Source organism: Egretta garzetta, unplaced genomic scaffold (genome assembly GCF_000687185.1).
Source record: "Egretta garzetta isolate BGI_Z169 unplaced genomic scaffold, ASM68718v1 scaffold268, whole genome shotgun sequence".
Classification (NCBI taxonomy): Eukaryota; Metazoa; Chordata; class Aves; order Pelecaniformes; family Ardeidae; genus Egretta; species Egretta garzetta.
In genome coordinates, this window is record NW_009260600.1 from 3,505,245 (window position 1) to 3,521,570 (window position 16,326).

The window sequence follows — 16,326 nt, forward strand, 5'->3', positions numbered from 1 at the left end:
ACTTTGGCGACAAAGTGAAAAATTAAGAACTTCAGGATCTGTTTCTCCAATCCTGATTCATTCCATGTAACACTACAAATTAACTGAGCAGTTTTACCAAATAACCTACACATCCGGATCTCCACCTATAGCCAATGGAAAGATATGGACACCACTAGAAAATTATTCAGATTTATGTAGGCTTAAAAATGACCTTTAGAAGGTAAGGGTGATTGTTGTTCAAAACTAAGGACCCCTGCTAAGAGCCATGAATGAATGCTGCAGTTGAATCAGTTTATCCCTTTTGCCATCAAGTCAAAAGTTGTCTCCTATGATGCACCAGCGGTGATGTCAGCTAATAATGCATCATTATTCAGGACAAAACTGTGTTTTGCAATGGAAGATATAACTCTTCAAGGAACTGAGCCAGGAAGCTCAGGCTAAGATTTCGTCATTACTATGTGCTCAGACAAAAAATACAGCTGCTGATTTATTGGAACAAATTGTTTGGCTTCAGTTCAGTAAATAAACATGCCAATTTTGTTTGAGCTGATCCAAACCAAAATATTTGTTTTGATTTTTTTCATGGAGAAAATTGTCAAAATTGAGTTTAATCTGCAAGAGAAACAAAACAAAAATAATTGATTTATTTAGACGCCTGATTCAACAAGCTTCAGCCTGGTTCTTGGAGCACTGTTCTGTTTTCAGTTCTGTTGTAATCCCTCATAATTTCTATAAATCAGACCTGAGGCTGTACCTAGAAAATCTCAGGTTGTGTACACAGAAAAACAAGACTATGCCCAGCAGCCATATATGACCATGTGCCTGCTTCATCCACAGTACGGCTATGTGCCAGAAATAGCAACTGGATGTAGCTATCCAGGGGAGGGTTTCCATCAAAGACCATCCTTCCTCTGCTGTATTTCTCTGTCTCCTTTATAACATACCTTCCAACCTGTACAGCAGAAGCCGGGGCTTAGAGGCAGCAGTTCTATTTCACTTAAAACCACCTTTTTTTTTTCCCCAGAACACTGACATGTAGAATACGTGTCAGAAGTCTTTTGCAATAAGCACTTGGTATATCATCATATAAATTTGAAAGTTAAGATCATCACAGATCTCAGCCTCAGAACATCACCTTCCATATCGAGACAAAAAGGCTCCTTTTGACATGTCATTGACAAAAAAAATAAGCATAAGCCATATGTATGCAAGAGCCACACATCCATTCTTTTCCCAGAAAATAAATTAAAATCCAGCTAAACAAAACATTATAGTGAGTAGCAGTTCGCCCACTGAAAAAAGGTGACAATATTATTAAATTTATAAATAGAATAGAATGGAATAGAACAGAGTAGAATAGTTTATTCTATTGATCTCATTGTTGTTATTTGTTTAATACTATGGGAATTCTCAGGAACATATTTAAACAGCGATAAGGCAGAAATTCTCTAGGAAAAAAAGAATCCGTATAGGTCCTAATATCTGGTACCTTCACCAATAGATAAACCAATAAAATAAAAATTGTTTTTACACACACATTCCATTTCGCAGCATTCCTCTCTGATTTTCTGTCCTTAATGGCCAAAACAATGCCAATTAATTTCTTATTCCTTTCTACAGCTAGAGAAGCGTTAAGTACTATTCGTTATTTTTCTCTTAAATACATAAATTTCTCATGTCAACATAGGCATTTAAAAGAGGAATACTCTGAATTTTCTTTCTGTGCAATTAAAAAAAGGGGGGTCTCGTATTAGAAACCCTAACCTAGTAAAATCCCTTTCTCTAACTGTGAAGCACTGCTGGCTTTCTGTATTGTGATCCTCCTGAAAATAGAAACTTTATGTTTAATTGATTTATTTGTAATGATTCTGGCTCGGGGAAAAGACTCTGAAGCTGATTGATTACTGCAACAAGCTTAAGATTTCGTACCACAACAAACCTTTTTGTACTAATAAACAGTGGGACAATAAAGCTCTGGGGCATGGTGTTTCCCTTCACATTAAAGTGAGGATTTGCAACATAAGTATGTGAGGGACATAGTTTATGTGCTCCCAAGAAGCAGACATAATGAACTATTTCTTTTAATGGCAGATTATCCCTGTTTCTATTTCCTGGAGTGAAGACCTCGCAAATTGATGTATCTGTCCTCTGAGGTTTTCAGAGAGGCATTATGGCATTTTAAAATATTAATATGAGAGTACATTTAGCTGAAAGTAGCTAGTCTGGTAGTCTCTTGTGGCTGCCATACAGGTCACCAGAGACCTCCTGTCTCTCAAGGCAAATGATTTACTCTAAGTGTATCATTAAGATATACTTTTTTGGAATTTATGATAGTGCTTTCTTACAAAGTTATACCTTTTCTATAAAAATCCAAGCATTTTTATGCTATTTTCTCCCTTCACTCACTGTTCCTTAAAAACCTGGTCAGTGTCACAGGCAAATTGAAAGTGCCACCCCCTGCACTGCAGTAGTGGGTCTGTGTTGAACACTGATTAGCTAGGACTGGATGTCACATCTTGTTATAACTTTACATAGCTGAAAAATTTCCTAGGAGATTTGAAAAGAACTGCAATTATTCCTCCAATGGAAAAAGAAGAAAGAAAGAAAGAAAGGAAAAAGATAAACTCAAATGCAATAAATGTCTAGATGTGAGAAATGGAAAAATGTTAATCAAAACCAATAGATACCAGCAGATCAGCTCAAGAAGTTTTCTATTATGGAAAACCTAATAGTCAATATATGGTAATGTTTGTTTCACATTTTCTTCTAGATGACAGATGATACCAAGGATGAATTTGTGACCTTCAGAACTTCTAGAGGAGTGTCATCAGCTCGGCTTAGTCTTATTAAAAAATGCCAAGAAAGTAGACAGATCTCACTTCTATTTGCTGATATCATGTGGGATTTGGTACTCTCGCATTCATGTATGCACACACAGGCTGCCTTTTGTGTTTTCACAGGTGGCAAAGAATGCGTGGTTCGTCCCACAGATCTGTCCTTTCGAAATCATGGAGATAGTTATGGAGATGAAGTCTTCAGAACAAGCTTGTTTTCTTGAGGCCAGACCCATGGCCATCTAAAATCAGTGTTCAACTTCACCAGGTCATGACCTGGAAGATTAGAGGAGCTAACTTAAATAGTGGTCTTTGTTTTCTGTCCTGCGTTATTTAAGCCTAAACTGATGTAAAGCGAAGTAGCACTGTAATATATTAGCTGAAGTGCAGTGTTTCTATATTTATAGTACCACATTTGAAGCATACCTGGCAGATTTCTCCTCCATTTCATTAGTCTATTTTGGTTTAGTCATGTATAGCAGAGAGATATAGAGTTTATACTTGAATTTGAGAAAAAACCTGAAGCCTCAGAGAGGGTGTAATGAGTTCAGTGATACGGCATGACACTTGCACATACAATACATCTCCAAGAAAACCACCAAAACATCAACTACATCATTTTTAAAAATCCTTCAGTTTGTAGGATAGTTTAAAACCATGTGGATAACCTCGGACAGACCTGAAAAATGTTGAGAAAGAGCACAGTCCCCTTAGCTTCAAATGGTTTATGTCAGATGACATTTTGGTCCCAGGTATGTGTGCCACGGTTTTACTGTCCATTTCCTTGAGCGCTAGTATCATCTTCAGCATGTGCAGTGGAGAGCAGCAGATGGGCCTGTGTTAATGACAGAAGACCCTGGGGTGTCTGCATGCAGGAGAAATGCATCCATGTGGCTTCATAGAAAGGCATTAGATAGCTGCCACCTGCTCCTTCCTACCACAGCAAGGGTTAGCAATCCTCTGCAGAAGAGGATGGAGAGGCAAGCAGGGAATAGTTACAGCCAGCCATCCTGGATGATGCGCTCCCTTTCCGAAGCTGTGGGATTTTAGATAGCTATACAGTCAATGCCAAGTCAACATTAACTTCAAATCCCTTGAACCGCAATGGGGGGGGGATTGCCACCGGCACAGCTGTGCGTGCCCACCCACCAGTGTTTTGGTACCGGAGGCAGAGGTGGCGCATCACAAGCAGCCTGAGGAGTCTCACAGAGGGGCAGCATGTGGAGCCATGTGCTTGTTTGCCACCGGTTCTCCCCAGTGTAAAACCCACCTGTGCTGGGCTTCATGTGCTTGCTCATCTGTATGTTAGGCAGATTGCGTGGCCTTTCGTATCTGTAGAGGGAAACTGAATAAATCTTTAGAACCGCCTGTTTTCACATCTAAAACAAGGTCAATGTTGACTTTAAGTTAATCTACAGTAAATGATTTCCTGTTTTCAGTTATCACCTTTACATTCATGTGTGTAAACAGATACAATTTACACCCTTAAAATAAGTGACCAGGGAATTTTTTTTGGTAATACTTTTAGCTATTAATTCTGATATGGAGTCAAAATTCTTATGAAAAAATAGAATAGTGTCTAAAAAAATCATGTCCACAAACTGAAGAGAAAAATGAATAGATACTAAAAAAATGGACTTTTGGCCCAAAATTTTAAATTTCTAAGATTTTTCAATTTTTTAGAGAAATTGCATGGTCTTTTTTAGTTTTACATTATTCTGACCCTTCCAGCTTGTCAAGAAACAAATATTTAACATTTTCTCAATCTTCTCAGTGACAAAACATATTAAAAAAATGAAAAACACTTCATAGAAAAAGGACGGGGGGGAGAGAAGAGAAAGACAAGGAAAATAAAAGTGCAAAACAACTCAAAGAAAGGCTAGAATACTGAATAATGACCAAGCCCAAACTATTCATACCATCAAAATTTTCGCAAAAATTATCAGATAAAGCAAAAATAATGAACTTCTTAAACTTACACAGAATGATTTGCCAGCTTTCCTATTTTTGAGCAATTCCATTGATAAAAAAGTGTTTCAGATGGCTAAATAACGTTTGAGAAAAGCATGCTTTATAATGGCCTTTTGAGAAACTGTAAGAGACAGAGTATTTAATTTCTGAGATTGTTTTATACTCAATTCCATTTGCCTAGACACATCTGTATTTCTGTGTTAATCCAAATGGTTGGGATAGACCAGCAAGAACTGTAAGCGTAATAAAAAGTCCTGAATAATACAGACAGCCCTACCCTTTAATTTACCCTTGTTCAGTTTTTTTTTCAGAAACATTTATGTGAATGATATTATTAAAAATTTCTTAACTAGCTAAGTATACTTCCATTTTGTATAGCTGGAGTATCCACATCATCAAAAACATAAAGACTGCTGGATACTCTTGCGATTCTTTCCTTCTGTGTATATATATTTTTTGCAGGTTTTTGGTTATGGAAAGAAATGGTCTGTTCCAAATTTGGCTAAGGGCATATATAAATGTTTTATACATAAGTATATAAAACCTGATGATGTTACTGCACAGCAAATCACAAAGAGGCGCCGGTAGCAAACATTACAAATAATTTTATCTTTCTATATTTCGTCTATGTCAATCGTGAATACAAATAACCATGTTTAATTCCACATTTAAATTGGGGAGGAAGAGGATATCTTAAGCAGTCTCCTTAAATATGATATGGGGAAAAGTAACAGTGACAGCTCCTGCAATGATAAGTGTGAGTGCTCCACTTACAGAACAGATAATACAGGGATCTTGTCAACTGCAGTGTGTGGGACAGCAGCATCAGAGCACATCCAGCCTCTTCTTGGTGTAGTGAGGGAGCACTTGTATCGTCTCCTGCCCGTCAAGTGTTTAGAGTGCATACTAAGTGATATTGAAGGGATTTTTATCAGCAATCAGTTCAAATAAGTTAAGCACTTTACTTTCCTAAAAACTAATCTGAAATGCATCTTTAAATTTAACTTTAGCCAGAAGGTTGAATGCTATCTTTAAAAAAAGAGAAGTAAATACAACGAGAGCGATGAGAATTAAAGGGACTCTTAAAACTTTTTGTTGTTTACTCTCCTCCTGTTTCCTAAATACTAGCAATAAAAGTAGTTACGTCTCAGAATAGTGGTCTTTTCTTAAGGGCTGTGTTTGATATTCAAGAAGAAAAAGCAAACAAATAAACTTTTATTCACTTATAATGGAGACTGTGCCTATGTACATACCAAAACTTATTTGGTCTTCATTAAATCCTTACAAGTAGCTATTGTTTATCAGATGAATGGAGATGTTCAATATCTTTAAACATCTGCTTCTCCAACATCAGTCCCTTCTTCCTTCTGTCCATGCAGGTCTGCTACTAGTTTAGTCCATAAATGGTGGTGCTGTTGCAGGACTGGGAGCTGCTTGCGCCATTTCTCAGGTGGAGCCGCCAGCTACTTCTGGGATTGCAGAGAGCTCTGCATGTCTGCCTGAGAGCTACACCTGGTCCTTAGATGAGATCAGTCAAGTCTTTACTTATAGGCTTGGAGTTTTATAATGGAAATATTGTATGTTTGAGAAGTCATCTTTAGTTCAACCATACATTCCTGGTTAGTGCTCCCTCAGTAAAAGAGTAACTCACTCTGTTGGAATAGTAAGTGTGTAAAGCTCCAGAGCTTTCAATATTCAAGAGGTCAGGGTCAGGACCGGACTTGTCACCTAGTTTCAGTTATTTTAAACTAATATAACTGGTATAAAATATCTGTCTTTGCTCTTTGATAGTCAATGGGGAGGCTCAAGCATCCAAAGGGCAATCTAGCCACGTATCTTTGATGCTGACGTAACGAAAGATGAACCTCTGTCCAAGCATACTGATTTCTGTGGTGACTGAAGAAGAAAGCTGTAGAACTACCTTAGACCAATTTGCAGCAATTAAAATTAGGTGGGATGAAGCTCAGTCTTGCCTATCCTAGTGAGGTATTTTGACATTAAACCTCTGCTTGTGGATTTTTACCGGTATGTTTCAATTGCCAGATTTGTCTTCCTTAGAGAAAATCCCTGCAGAATATAAGTCAACACTCCATGTTCAAATGAGACTCCCACTAACTTCAACAAAAAAGAATATGACTGTATATGTTTTACTGGTGCAATAATCAACAGCTGATTTTTTAATTTTTTTTTAATATGTATTTAAACTTATTTTGAGAATAAGGGCATACTAAATACATGGCCTATGAGACAGGTATGTAGCTATTTCCAAAGTGGTATCTGGTCCTAGAAATTAATTTTCAAGCCTTGAGCCTATCATTTCAAATATATCAGTAAAAATCTGCTCTAGATTTAGTCGTGGTCAGTGCAATTGCTCTTATTTTACAACAAAAGACAGAAGAATCATTTGATCTCACTGTCACATGCCTGCATATTCTCACATTGTGCAAAACAGAATTTCCCAAAACAGCTACTTAGTTTGTTCTTACTTATAACATAAGCACTTTTCTCATATATATAAAACTAATTTTTAATATTATGAGATAGTGAAAATTGTTATATGGGTGTATTGAATATAGGATCCGTCACACTTATGCAACTGACATCTTTTCTATGCAAATTGTCTGAGAGGGATGTAAGTCATTTTTAATAAATGTGGGGAAAAGGTCTGAGGTGAAATGAGGTTCGTGGTCAGGGCTCAGATTCTAATAAGATAAATTAAGGCTACTCATTCAGCTAACACTTGGTGCAGTTGTCAGCAGTCTTGGTTTTAAAAAGAAAAGAAGATCGAAGAAAAGATTTAAAGATGAATGAGCCATGTAGGCTAAAATACCCTCTCCTTTCAGTAGACCGTGATTCTGTAGGGTCAAAGTTGAGGAGTGATGGGAAGAGTATTAGGAAATCTAGCAATTTAGAATGGAGATATATTTTCACAGGCATTAATTACATCTTCAGAAGGTATAAATTTGGATTAAAAGGGACTACTTTTTGTGGACATTAGAATAGAATCTGGCCTGATCCTTGAACCTAAGTCCGGATTTTCAACCTCCCAGTAAGTTTCCAAATTTCTGTGGACAGCAATTATCTTGTAAAGTCCTGTAACGCATTATCATGCAGACCTCCACATCACTTCAGAGAGTTACATACAAAAAAGGACCATAGAAGAGAGCCTTTAATTTTCAAATAGCTTATTTGATAAATTATGCTGCTTAATCCATAGTGTTAATTCTCTACAGTGATGTTTATAGAGTAGCTGGTATAACATACATAGAGCACAGTAAATAGGTCAGGTTTTATTGTTTATTTTAACAAATGGATAGGGTTGCATTAGCATTGGGGAAAATGTATAAATATTGATTTGAAAACCTGGTATGCACAATAAAAGAGCAACCCTTGTAACCCTTTTAGAGAAACCCAGCCATAAATAAAATTCATCTCCATTTTTTTCAACCAAACAATTAATACATAATTCATCCCAAAAGTATTATCATCCCTGTTGTTACCAATAGCAACTGAAATGTCCTAACACTGCTAACACTACTCTGTGAAGATTATATTTATTTGTATATCTGAAGAAGGGATGTATGTTATATACTGCAACAACATTTTATTTGTGGTGGAATCTATAAGGGTAACATTTAATAGTTCTGCCTGGGCTGAGTGTTAAAGGATGCAGCTGACAAATGTTTGTATTATTCTGACCATGGTGAAAACAAAATCGATACATGCATTTTTGGAACTAAGGAAACAGTTATGTATCGTCTTAGGTCATGTCTTGTTCATTTACTTTATATCTTCCTGTATGCAGAAAGCTCTGTCCAAGAATATTAATGGTATACAGCTGTATATAATTAAAGCCTTTTTTTATTAAGTAAACTTTGTTTAAGTAGGATATTAACTGGTTGACTGCAGTACATATATATTCACAATGAACAAAACTATCAAAAAGTTTAGGAGATTAATTTAATTTTGGATTGACACCAGACATTATCTAAGCCTTCTGCTCTGGGAACTGGGTTTGAAATCTCACAAGTAAGCCTTTTAGTTACCAGTACTATCCTGCTCTACTAGGACTGAATGCAAGTAAAAGATAGCTAACACCTCATTGTACACTGTGGAAAAAGATGAAAAAGGGTACAGGGAATTTTTTTTCAAAGCTCCTTCCCAGCAATGAGTAGCAAATTGTTTGGATGGGTCTCAGGTACCTGACATATCACAGCCCAGGGGAGAATGACAAAGAGAACAGCAACCACATTTAGTAAATCTTCAGGGCCACCCGAAGACAAAAAAACAACAGAGAGATACCAAAAGACAAACATTAGATACAGATAGGGCTAAAAGCAAAACTTTGTCATGACTGGGATGCCCTAGCATCATTTGACATAATTGGGCATTTTGGTTGACACCATTTTTAAAATAGTAAAATGTGATGTAAAAAGTGCCGCTAGAGTTTGAAAAGGAAAAATTTCTTCACTGAAAGGCTGTTTTGTTTTAACAAAAGATATTTAGGAAACAGTTCTTTTACAAAACCTTCTGGCATTGTTGAACAAAGACTTCAGTACATGACTGCATTTTATCTTCTGCTTATTTTATAACTAAAAGTTCAAATTCAGATCAAGTAAATCAGAATTTGCTTTTCAGCTATCACAAAACAGATGAGAACAACACTTGCTACTCGGTGAACCTCAAAGTGTCCAACTGGGTATAACAGGAGGTTTTTCATCTCTGCATTCACCAAACTCTAAAAAACTGCATGCTCTGTTTTAATGGATCCTTGTAGTACTTTCATACCATACACAGAAACAGAAGGACATGTCAAAAGGACAGATGATTCCCTCAGGAAAAGCTTTACATTTAATAAAACAAGCACCATTTTGACATTTTTAGGGTGAGGAGATGTTAGCACACTTCTACGCAAGCACATATTGAAAATCTCACATTCTGGATAGTTAACTAAAGAAGTAACAATTAAGTGTGTTAACAACAGAATGTGGTAAAGTTACATCTTTACATTAAACGTCTTAGAAGTTTCACATAACTGCATGATTGAAGTGTTGAAATATTGATACAGAAATGTATATTAATGCTTGTATATTTCAGCTTATAACTTCAGAAAAAAACCTTAAAAATAGTAAATATTAAAAAAAAGTTAGACTGCAATCCCTTTCATTTTTTTAGAAATATAAACATTACATTTGGCTTGATTTTATGGAGATCTACAAACCTTAAGACTGAAGAAGAATTGAACAAGGATACTGTTTCTATATGACAAACTGAATATTTGAAATATGGTTGCCTGGAGTCTGAGATAATTCCAAGCCTAGGGTAATAAAAGCTTTTCAGTGACACATGGGATTTTATTTTAAATAAGTTTATTTATTCTTATCTATAATACTTCAACTTGAGTGGTTTGTAGTGTAAAATAAATAGTGCAATTTCCGGCATATGTATCCCATATCCTAAGTAATGATTAAAAAAAAAAATCCTGAAAGTTCCACTCTTATTCATGAAATAACTTAATTTTTCAAGCTATTTTTAAACAGAACACTGAACAGAATGTGTAAACCAAATCTATTTGTACCTAAGACCTGATGCAACTTATGGAGCTAGCTATTCATGCCTTGAAAATCACCTCTGGGGTAGGATGAGGTTGCTTGCTTTTAGCTTATGAGGAAATGAATAATAAATAAAAATATTTGTGAATCATGGGATAGTTTCTTTTTATGCATAAACAAAGGCTGAAGAATTTCACCCAAGATTACTTTATTTCAGAGATGAATTAAATGAATAACAGGGAACAGAATATAGATTTTAGAAACAAAATTGTGTTTCAGTTTTAAATATTGTTAAAAATGCCTGTAAAATCCTTGAGAAAATGGAGTACTTGATTCAAGATGAATGAATTTCAAGAGTTTGAAAGATTCATTTTATCTGAAGTATCTAAAGAAGACTCTCCTAGACATGAGAGCTTTTCTCTGAGAGATACCTGAACTCTCACCACATCATCTGCTTCTTGTTTTTGGAAGTTTCTGAGGTGATATTTCCAAAGGAGAGCTATATAAGTAAAATACAATATAATTCTTCTCACCACCAGACAGTATTTCCTCTAAAAAGCACTCTGTTCAGTACCAGTACAATTCTCCCCCTCTTTTTAAACTCATTTTTAAAAATTTTTCCACCTTCCATTAAAACAGTATAATTCTCCCTGAGGTGCTGTACTTACAGTCTTCTGTCCTGTGCTACCTAAATGGTGATATGAGAGACAAATAGGTTGAAAAAGAGTATTGCTTCCCTACCAGAACAAAAGTTACCTCTGAGATCCTTCTACACCCTCGTACGTAGAGCTCCCTCATATCTAGAGCTGTTCAGTAACTTCATGTTCTCTCTTCTTGTTGTGGTGACATAGAGGGAACTTCAATGCTCCAGAAGAGCCCAGTTCAGGCAATCTGATCCACTGGACAAAGTGTGGAACATGTGCTCTGCATCAAAGCTTTGATTTTGTACTCATACACCATGATTTTTCCTTTTCTTGAAGCAGCGACTGGATAGTCACCTTCTCCTTGAGAAAGGCACTGAAGTATGATTCCTCTGTCCCCATTACAGAAACCATCACTGGATTTCCCCCCCGGAAAAATTTCAGAGTACTGCATTTAGCTTCCCATAAACATTTTCTTTCTCTGGAATTTTACTGGCTTTTTAGCACCTAAATTTTTAGGAAGAAGCCAGATATTCAGAATTGTTTTTCCTTCCTCTCAGGGCTGCCATACCATGTATCTCCAAAATGTCCTGCAAGTCATTATTGCTTAATCTTCTGTGTTTGAAATATATGCAGAGTTTGGAGCAGAAAAAAAAAAAATCCTCTCCCTCTTTTGATAACAGATACATTAAGTTAAAATTCAGCCTATAAGTAAAAGGATAAAATTGAGAAAACGTATAATTAAAACAAAGATATATTCTCAAGATGCAAGGTCTGTCAGATATGAAAGTGACTGTCTCTAATGATGTGATGGAATGATTTTAATCATTTAAAACATCTTGAGGGAACACAGGAAGATTATACCATGGAGAATGATACGAAGGGATAGCTAAATGACATTATAGGTCTTCCCATCTCAATTTTCTTTTTGTTTAATTGGCCAGTTCTTATACAGCCATTTCTGTGAGAGTTTTGCATGATTAAGGTAAAAATTTACCCCCATATTTCATCCTGGTGATTCACAGTGACACGGTACCATTAAACATTATATAGGTAGTTTCTATGAACCTATTGTCATGGATTAACCCATAAGTTTTAAATTTAAAGACTAAGTTAAATCTTAAACTGAAAGTTAGCTGGAAATTTTCTAAAGAAACTATTTCTGATCCAGCACATGACAGAGTCAGAACTAAATGTGAATTCTGTAATAACTGTGTATCCAATTATTAGATGCCAGCTCTTCAGGTGTAATGGAATCTCGTAGTAAGGTTTGATTTAAATTGTTGAGATTTTTGCAAGTAAAGGATTTTTTTTCATGTGCGTGCGTGCAGTTCTCATATTGCAATCAGTAGTGACAGCTATTTTTAATGTGACTGTATTTATCTATATCAATATGTATGGTATTTTTGTCAGTAATCTATCTTCTCCCAAACAGAAAATAGAAATAAACTAACCAAAAAAAATCCTGAAGCTACAGTGGTTAAAAATATTGCATTGAACCATTGAACATTAAGGATTGTTATTCTAGTTGCTTTAAGGTACCAGTTCATTGTCATAATTTTTCACCATTTTCATTTTTCATCAGTCTCATTTTTTTTTAACAGAGGGCAGAAGACATATTTAAATGCTAAGCTTCTTCCTCAAAATATGTCTTGAACTGGGTTTTAAGCAACAGATGGTTCCAGTACCATTTGAAATCTGTGTTATCTAATACCCAGATCCCCTATATAAGGACAACTAATGCAGATTTATGTTATTATTCTTATAAAATTCTTATATATGTGCTATGCCTATAATATAGATATCACATAAAAGGATGTGATGTACTTTTAGAGTTAGATTCTATTTTTAATATGTTTAATCTCTGAATAGTTTCTGAATTTTCACTGACTGTGTTCTTTCATAATTGAAAGGTTCCTAAAGATTTAGCCTGTCACCTTCAATCTTCCTTTTGGAAGCATTACCATCATAACTTAAGATAACATTTCCTCAGTGATTTTCTCTAGCAAGAGCCTATGTGCATGTCAAATCAAGTATGTCAAAGCAGGTTTCCATAGGATAAATTTCAGTTGTTTTCAGCTTCTCAAAAAAGGTGCTCATACAGACTTTGCTTTTACTAATGCACTTCAATAATGAAAACAGAGATATGGCCATAAAGATCTTTTATATGTTTCACAAAACATAAAATAGAGGATTGAGTATTATTTCCTTCATCTACTGGGAATAAACAGAAAAGAGTAGTGGGTGCAATGACTACATATTGATTTAGAAAACAATGTTAATAGCTTGCATGCATAAAAGTTTGCATAAATAAACAAGTATGCAGCAAAAGAATGGATGGCAGAATCTGGAAGACAAGGAAGTTATTATTGCTTTAGGGAAGACTTGGATGACTACATTAATTCGGTCCTGCTGCATCCAAAGTCAATAGGACTTTCACCACTGACTTTCAGACCAACTTCCAAATTACCTTGCAGCCTAAAAACATAAATGAAGAAAATGGAAATGGGTTAATGAGATAAATACAGATCAATAAATTTAAAAAGTAATTCCGAAGCTTTACATAAACAATTTCAGCCGAAACTCTAATGATGTTAAAGTGTACATCCAAGCAGGAAAACCATTTTCACATTTTACAGCAAGGCCTCACATTGCAAGGAGAGCAACGCAGACACCATTCCTTATGCATTCGTGATGCTTTGCCATACTCCACTGAAAGCATCTTAGACTGGGTTTCCTAAATTATGGCTATTCCATGTAGGAGTCAATACGCCACAAGGCTCAACTCATATTCTGAAACATAATTTTAAATGATCATAAACAGAAAACGGGTGGTATATACTTGAAAATGTTGAGAAACAGTAGTGAAAAAGTATTACCTGAAGGGTCTTATATATATGTAGTAAGTAAAACATATGATGGGGGAAGAACCTTCCCAGCTGTTCCTGTTTCACAATGTGAATATTGAATAATCTGACTCTTTGTTTGGGTCATGAAGTTTGAATAATTAAACAATAGGTCATCTAAGCTCTGTTGTGTCATCAACTAATTACTACATTTATGTTTGTCAATAACAAAGCCGCAGTAGTATTTTAAGTTCCATTTATTGTGCTTTAGCTTAATGCTTACTGTTACTTTTCCTCCATATTTTTTCCTGTCACGAAAATTAACCCACAATATATCTTTCTGGAAAGAAAATAAACAGCTCCCTTGCCAAGCCTTTCATTACACTGCTTCTTTCCATCATGAATTGTGATCTAACACTAGCCTAGTAAAAAGCCAGGGCCTTTGAAGTGTTGTGCTAATTTGATTAATACGTAGTTACATCCTGTTATGATGCACTTTGCCTTATGCATTTTAAATGGAAAATGCAGAGTGGATTACATTTGTGTTAAAAACACAGCATACTAAATGAACAGCATTGAAAGTGGGCTATAATAACAAGCACTGCAGCCACTTTAAACATGTAAAAGGTTATTGCTTGCAGGTTGATGATAATTGTACCAAAATACATGTTTTTATAACAATTAAGAGGTCAATATAAATACTAGTGAGACTCATACAGCTGCCGTGGGAAACACCTGATTAAATTCCTTGATTAAAAACATAACAAAATATTCAAAAGAATCCTCTGAATCAGTGTTCTTCTAGTCATCCCCACAAGCACTCTGGGGCTTGAAGTCACTTCTAACTCAACTTCCATCCAACCTGAAAAGAATTTAATGTGCTTTTCCCTTTTGTTTAATGAAGAGTTAAATTCAACTTCTGTGTTAATACTAGATATAAGGTTTCCTATGCTTAGCAGGAGACACTAGTACACAGTCCTATTACATATAGAAATATTTTGGGTTCTTTTTTTCCTCATCTTTTTAAAATCAAAATACATTGTTTTATCATAATTCCTTAAGATACCGATAATCACTCCAGAATAAGAAATATATAACCATATTACATTTCAAGTCTACTGTAAGCAAAAGATTTATCAAAATCAAACTCTGTGCTTTAAGTGTGCATCAATATGCTTTAGTTACATAATTAGTTACATAACTATTACATCTACTAAATTTGCTAACAATACAGTACAGTAAAATAATTTCCATAGACTTGAGTAAGCACACAGTCCTTTTATGTACTTGTGTTAAAATAGATAAAATATCACACAAAAATTATGGCCCCAAAACCTAAAGACACATTTGAAATATATTTAAAAATTACAGTTATTGATTATGATTTGCACAGGAACAGCACACAGATTGTTTTTCACTTATTACAGCTCTGCCTGAATGCAGAAAGGTGCCATTCTATTAACTCATCAAGTTTTCGTATCTTTCAGTCTTTAGTGTAATTTTATTTCTAGCTTGCTTGCTCTTAGAAGCTTATCTGACACCTCTCTTTTTTAATTTTAGGTGAAAAAGATGTATTGTGGAATGTAGCATCATATTATTGAATGAGAAGTGCAGCAAAGGACAAAAAACTAGGTTAAAAACCATTAAATCACTGAACAATACAATAAAGTGTGGAGTCTATTTTTGCCTATTGCATGGATTTGTTGCCAATTCAAGGTGGCAGACACTTTTTATTCCATTTACCTCCCTCCAGGAAGAGACAGCATGTCTGCATTTGTTTCTAATTTATTTTTAAACAGCTTAATTAATGTTTCTCACCTATTCATTTGCAAAACTATAGTCATAGGTTTTACTTTCATTTGTATTAGTGAAATTAAGTTTAATTGCTTTCTTTCCTCAGTACAGACAACTCAGTTCTGCTTTTGCTTTTTTCCTTAAATAATGCATTCCAAACTTTTTCATAAAGTTTTCATATTTGCAGTTGTCGTGGTTTAACCCAGCTGGCAACCCAGCACCACGCAGCCGCTCGCTCACTCCCCACCTCCCTCAGTGGGATGGGGGAGAGCAGTCTCCCCGCAACCGACCGACCGACCCCCCCCCCCCCAAGCATGACGTTCTATGGTATGGAATAGCTCTTTGGTCAGTTTGGGTTAGCTGTGCTAGCTGTGCTGTACTCCCAGCTTGTTATGCACCTGGGCGAGCAGGAGAAGCTCAAAAAGTCCTTGAGTAGTCTGAGCACTACTTGGCAACAGCTGAAAACATCAGTGTGTTATCGACATTCTTCTCGTACTAAATCCAAAACACAGCGCTATGCCAGCTACTATGAAGAAAATTAGCTCTATCCCAGCCGAAACCAGGACAGCAGTTTTTATAGGTCATCCTCACTCTTTTGCTAGCCAATAATTATAATATTAACTATTACCTAATCTCAGAAGATATCTTCACCATTATGTCCTAAATCTTTTTCTAAATTTTCTACTTTTTTCAGTATTTCCTAGTA